Genomic DNA, 7142 nt, shown 5'->3' with positions numbered 1-7142 from the left:
TTTGCATTGGAGTAATTTTTCGAGCTTATTAACTGTGTACTTTTCTATATTTGATCAACAAGCCAACATTTGTTAAGCATGTAGTGTGTGTGTGTAAGATTGTGTAGGGCACGGTTCTCTCTTCCTTCACCCCTTTGTTAGCATCACCCCGATGGAGGAAGCCACTTCTTACTAATCGGCTCAAGGGACAGAACAGTAATGAGTGCAGGCGAGCTCTGCAAGTCCATCCTGAGAATAGGACCCCATCAGGCTTCGGCCGGAGGTTCCATCGCTTTGATTGGCAGAGTCCACTTCGGTGCTTCCCCGTTCATGACAGTTCTTTGTGTCACCCTTAAATTTCCAAAGTAGTTGTGCTGCTGATGGCCAGGAGGCCCTGCTCTGAAGCTTGAGTGACTCTCCTCGGTTCGGTATCTGCCTCCGCCATCTGGAAACAGTTGGCAGGCAGCTAGAGAACGCGCTTGCTGTGGCCCCCGCGTGCCTGGGTGGGTGGGAGGCAGGGAATTTGTGGCGATTAGTGCTCTGCCTCTACACTAACTAGCTTGCTTATTTTCTCAGCTACAGAGCTAAAAGGATGGTAACACACGTTAGTATTTGAGGAGGACTTGTTTGCATAATTACATTGTTAATCAGCATGTGTGCCTATATCCAGATGGAAGGTTCAGTTATAAAGTTAAAGACACACAAACATTTTGATTTGCAGAGGTAGTGAAATTGTGAGTAAATTTCTTTCTTTTAATATTGTCATAGTGTTTTTGTTTATGTAACCAAGAAGGATAATAAAAACACACCAAAGCACTCCCCCTGAAAGCAGAAGAATGATCTTCATTACATATATATTCAGACAAAAGAAAAATAAAACACTAAACCGGTACTTTATACAAATTACACAGAGACATTTCTTCACTAATTTGAAAATTTAATCAGGAAATTTGGTCAAATTTGAATCTGACATTTGCTTATTTACATGTGCCAGAAACAGAAAAATAACCTTCCATCTATAAATATGAAACTAAATTTGGATTAAGTTTTAGAACTCATTATTTTGACAGGTTTAGATGTCAGAGCTGACATGTACCGATGAAAATATTTCTTCGAGTGTATTTAACATATGGCCTCTAGCTACTGGGAAGATTTTTGCTGTTATAACAAAAGGTGGCTTCTGAGTTGATGGATGAATGTTTTAATCAGAATCTGGTCTCAATCTGGGCACTAAACATACCAGAATGTGTTTGGTTTGTTTCTTTGTGATGAAATATACTTATATCCAAGAATGTCAACATCTTTATTTATTTCTAATAAACTAATATTTATTGAGCTTTACTTTGGGCAGGGCCCTGCATACCAGAGTCTATATACAAGCAATTGCCAGCTAAGTAAATAGTTGCTTGGAACTAGGAACTCATTTCCTTACAAAAATAATATTATACGCAGTGGTAGTGTCTCAGAATAGTCCAAAAAAGGAAATTCAACTCAGTATGTAGCTGAGCTTTGTGCTGCTGCAAATGCTAGCCTGATGCTGGCCGCTGGTAGCAGGAACCCTCAGTGGAGGTGAGTAGCATAAGTAGGGACAGGAAAAGTCAAAGACCAGAAGGAAATGGGAAAGGGAAGGGGTGAAGGAGAAGATGGAGGAGGAAGAGGATAGGGAATGGAGAGGAAAAAGGAGAGGAGGAGAAGAAAAGCAGCAAGGAGACGAAAGAGGAAGTGGCCCCATTTGTTCTTTTCTACCACAGGACTGTGTTCACTGATATTTCTTTGGCAGTGTCTCCGGTATTTCTGGCTCCCAGGTTGCTCACCCCCAGGAAGGGATTTGTGCCCTGCAATGACCATTTTCCTTTTCTCAAAAGGTCTTGAATTCACTGTTGATCTCATGTAGGTATTAAGAGGAAATCCATCTGCCCACCTGGTGTGGCTCAGTGGTTGAGCGTTGACCTATGAACCAGAGGTCACAGTTCTATTCCCGGTCAGGGCACGTGCACAGGTTGTGGGCTCAATCCCCAGTAGGAGGTATGAGGAGGCAGTTGGTCAATGATTCTCTCTCATCATTGATGTTTCTATATCTCTCTCTCTCTCCCTTCCTTTCTGAAATCAATAAAAATATATACATATAAAGAGGAAAGCCATCTGATTGAACTATCTCTAAGATATGCATGACTAACAATCTTGTATATTTATGAGTTGTTTGAATTGTTAAAATAGAAGCAGATGAATCTTTTATTGCTAGAACTGTGGGCACCATAATAAAGCAACATGGGACATCCTGACCTTTTGGAGTTGGGGTTGGAATCTTTGGTCAGGGCAAACCCTATGGACAAGCCTGTGTCACTGCTTGGAATCTGTGGAGGTCAGCTCCCGAAGGCTGGCCCCACTCTTCAGTTTCTTCTCCTTTCCACTTCTCAGCCACAGACACTCTAAGACAGGGGTCCTCAAACTTTTTAAACAGGGGGCCAGTTCACTGTCCCTCAGACCGTTGGAGGGCCGGACTATAGTTTAAAAAAAAACTATGAACAAATTCCTATGCACACTGCACATATCTTATTTTGAAGTAAAAAAACAAAATGGGAACAAATACAATATTTGTATTTGCATGTGGCCCGCAGGCCGTAGTTTGAGGACCCCTGCTCTAAGAGCTTTATAGCAGAAGTAGGCACCTGTATACATTTGGTTTTGTAAAGTGGCTATTGGCGAGATGGTAAAAATCTGTATCTGTGCTCTACATTATTGGGCCCACATTGAAGATGAGGAAATTGAGGTGTGTAGGAACCAAAGCCATACCCTTTTCAGCACAAGGAGTATGCACAAGTGACTTTTTGATAGTACCAGCCAGTACTGTCCAGTATGGCGGCCACTTGTTGCATGTGGCTATTGTGTGCCCGAATTGTGCAACTGGGGAACTGAATTTTTAATTTTATACACTCTCACCGAACTTAAATTTGAAAGCTAATATGCAATTTAGTTATTGGAAGACTTTTAAGTAAGTTTGGAATAACTTGGGTATTTGAGTCTATTTATTCAACTGTAAGTTTTATAAACTCTAAGTCTAGGTCAAGTATTGCCAATGAAATGTAATTTTTGAAGTCTGAGCACCCTCTGCTCCCACTGAGGACAACTATGAAAAGTCACTTAAGCTTCCAATGGAGTCGCTGAAGCCTTCATTGATCCAGTATCACAGTCCATGTGCTCCTTTGACCCAACTTGCACTTTTCACTTCCAAAAGGGTTGGTTCTAAGAGTTTTCCTAAATAAACCTTTTGCCTACCAATACCCATCTCAGAATCTGCTTCCTGGAAACCCAACCCGCCAGAATATATTTATTTATTTATTTTAATTTTTTTAATTTATTGATTTCAGAGAGGAAGGGAGAGGGAGAGAGAGATAGGAACATCAATGATGAGAAAGAATCACTGACTGGCTGCCTCCTGCATGCCCCCCACTGGGGATCGAGCCTGCAAACGGGGCATGTGCTCTGACTGGGAATGGAACCATGACTTCCTGGCTCATAGGTCGATGCTCAACCACTGAGCCAAGCTGGCCAGGAAGAATGTATTTATTATTAAATAATATAATAAACATCTGGGGCCTCTGGGACCTCAAACATTTGGGGTCTTAAATATGCACTCTTTTAGGTCACAGCCAATCAGCAACCTCATTAGTGCCCACTATGTGAATAACACTTAACTGAGGGCTGGGAGTAGACTAAGCCCGAAGGAAAGAATGGCCAGGGCATGGCTGGACCAGAGGAACTCCAAGGTTGTCCCTGAGCCTCTACAAAAATATTTGTATCTATACAGGGAAATCTTGCCCCTAATGCTCAAAACTGAGAAAATGGCAGAAGTCATTCTCTGGGTGATTGTGGCTACAGGAGGGAAGGAAAGATGTTCAGCGAGTATAGAAAACTGAGGATGATCAAGCAGAGCTCAATGCTCTGGCATCAGGCAGAAGGAGGCTGGAGCAGCGGCATCACTCAGAGGCGCCCTATAGGACATTGAAGAAGAGAACTCCTCCTAGTGGACAAAGCTCTGAATAGTCCACGTCATCGTCCATTTGCATGGAAAGAGAGTGACCTAAGGACAGAATGTGCTCGGCCTCATGGTGGTCCATTGTGGTTTAGCCCAGGGCTGGAGATCCAAAAGAAGCAACACTGGAGGATGGGAAAGAGGGAGGCTTGGTGAAGAGTTAAGCACATTGGCTTCTCTGAATGAACAGAGTGTGAGAATGTTTGTTTTCCTTGAGGCCTCTTATAAAAGACTCCTTGCAGCAGGGAGGGATTCTTAATACTCAGATGAGCAGAGCGCTGTCCTTGACAAAGGTAGATCTACTGATGCCGCTACTCAGGGTGCAGTTTGACGGTACAACCCCGGGACTCACTGTGGTGCTCAGGGAGGCTCAGCCAGGCACCACGGGGGAGGTGAGTGTTTGGGATGCTTTCTCTCAGATGGAGGGCAGTGATTTGTCTTCATTGGACTAGATTCTTACATTTCAATTTATTTTTCTTACCTACAATATGTCTACTACCATTCCTAGCCAAGGAAGAGTAAGGTTCACAGGGCCTGGTGACCAATTGCAGAAAAAAAGACTGTATTACTTACCCAAATTTCATTACTTACCCCAAATTCTTCTCTTTTCCCTTTCTTCCCTCTTTGTCTGAATGATCTATATTCTGGGAAATTTTCAGGAACTTAATCTTTCAACTTTAATTAAATTAATAAAAATTTTAGCAGTCATATTCTTATGTTCTTTTTCTGTGATGGTTTCTTTTCTATATGTATGTATTATGGGTGCAGCATCTTTATTTTTAAAATCCTTACCCAAGGATATGTTTTTTAATTGATTTTTTGAGAGAGACAGGAAGAGAGAGAGAGAGAGAGAGAGAGAGAGAGAGAGAGGAGCATCAATGTGAGAAACTTCTATTGGTTGCTTCTGGTATGTGCCCCGACTGGAGATTAAACCCACAACCTAGGTATGTGTCCTGGGAATCAAACCCACAACCGTTTTGGTATAAGGGATGATGTTCCAACTTACTGAACCACCTGGCCAGGGCGAATGCAGCATCTTTTTATTTTTCTCTGCAAATTCTAATTAGAGTTTTTTCCACTTTAATTTTCTTCTGTTCTTTATTTTTCCTCCAAGGTCGTTTAATCTTTTCATCATCTTGGTCTTCCTATTTCACATTTTAAGCTTTCCATTTCACAGTCTGGTGATTGTGGCTGTTTAACAATGAAACACTAGCAAAGCTCCCCAGAAACCTGTGTTGGTGGGTGAGTCTCACTAACTGTGCTGGGCTCAGCTCCTCTGAGCGAGAAGGCAGCCACTGGTTCCTCAGAGGGCCTCAGAATGTCAGAACGAGAGGGTTTGCTGCGGCATGCCGTGATCCCACACCTGGTGCATGGGTTCTTACCAGAAGATTCATTCTCATTTTTTGTAGAGACAAGATTTCAGCTTTAGTTTTAACTTTTTCTCCTGGGCTTGGAAATATATCCAGTTGCCAGATGTCTTGCAAGCAGTTTTGTTGGATGGAAATGTCAGGGGTGTCATTCTATGTTCAGACTTTCAATTAGCGACCCTGTTTCTATCTCATTTTTCATCCTGCCTTCCATTGTCTTTATCTTCTTGGTCCTTTTCTGTTCAGCTCCTACTTAACACTTCCTCCATCTGCTTTCATGTTACAGAAAGATTTTGAAATCTTAAGTCTCCTGGTGGATCTCTCTTGGATTCTTTGTTGAGAGAGGAGATAAAGAAACCCATGAGTTTGTCACTTTGAACCAGAAGTCGTGGGTCCTTTGGGTTGTGAATGGCTCTTTAATGTGCTCCAAGTTTAGAGTCAGCCATGACACATGACAGTGTACCCTAGTGTGGTGGGGTGCCCATGGCTTGTAGTGTACTCTCTCATTTGACCTACACCTCTGGGGTCCCTGGAGAGGCTGGAGGAATGGAGCTGGAGAAGTAAGTCATCTGGAAGGTGTCACTGGGTAGAGAGCTCTTGGTCGAAATAAGAAGACACCTCTGCTATCGGTCAGAATGCAAAGGAGAGGTAGTCCAGTCTAGGATAAGCGTCCGATGTGGGCTTGGCGGTGGGAGCAGGTGAGTAGGGTTATAGGAGCAGCACTGTCTCCTCAGTTGTTGCTGACTCAGAGCTGGGAGCAGGGGGAGATGGGAGACAAGCTAAGTGGGGAGCCAGTGGTGGGGCTGAAAGAGTGTATGAGGTGATGTAAGCCATCAGTTCTATGAGAACTTGGAGCAAAAGCCCTGCTGATGAGGGTAAGTTTGGAGCCAGAAAATAACACCGTCAGCAGTGTCACTGGCACACACAAAGGACAATGATAGATTGCACAGCCCCCTCTCACATTTCTGGGCTAATGGAAGCGACAGTAGCGTAGATGAATGAAAGCCACAGCTTGCCCATTAGTTTCAGCTTTCTTCCCCAAAGGCCTTTCACTGGAACTTGCAAAATGTGCATTTCTCCTCTTTGTCCTTCCTTTCCCAGCCTTCTAGAAGAGACCATAGGACCAAAGAGGCAAGTCCTTAGAGAGAGAGGAAGAGATGAGGGGCACCCCCAAGTTGGCTGATAGGAAATCAGGCTGGTTTGCATAGTGCCACTCCCTGTCTAATTTTTAGATGGGGCCAAGGCCGGTGCAGGCACAGGGCCAAGCATGTGAAAGGTTCCCCTAAGGTGTTGGTGTCGTGCCCTCCCCATCACCTTCTCTCCAGCACAGGTGACCCATACAGCAACAACAGTAAACCAGGCTTTGGGGGGCCCCTGGACTCACTGGTCCTCAGCCATCCTGACAGCTCTTCCTCTGTGCCCCTAGCCCAGCCTCTGAAGGCAGCTATGGGCTCTGCCCTGCTGATGGAGGAATGCAATCTGCCCCGTGAGGTTTTAGTTGCTTTTCTTTATCTCTTCCGGCTCCTCCTCTGAGAAAATTTTCTGGAACAGGTGCTTTCCCCCCTCCCTGCTCATTCCTGGCAGCAACCAACACCATTCAAAGCCCGTCCCTCTGAATTTGCCAAGCAGAGTCATAATAGCCTCATCGGCAGTGAGTCTGCAGCTTTACCAGTGTCCTGTCTCTGTCTCTCTCTCTGTTCCTCTCTGTCTTTGTGTCTCTCTCCACCACACATCTGGTCGAATATTCCAGAGCTCCTTAGGAA

This window comes from Myotis lucifugus, unplaced genomic scaffold (genome assembly GCF_000147115.1).
Source record: "Myotis lucifugus unplaced genomic scaffold, Myoluc2.0 scaffold_0, whole genome shotgun sequence".
Taxonomy (NCBI): Eukaryota; Metazoa; Chordata; class Mammalia; order Chiroptera; family Vespertilionidae; genus Myotis; species Myotis lucifugus.
Note: the sequence above shows the minus strand (reverse complement) of the source record.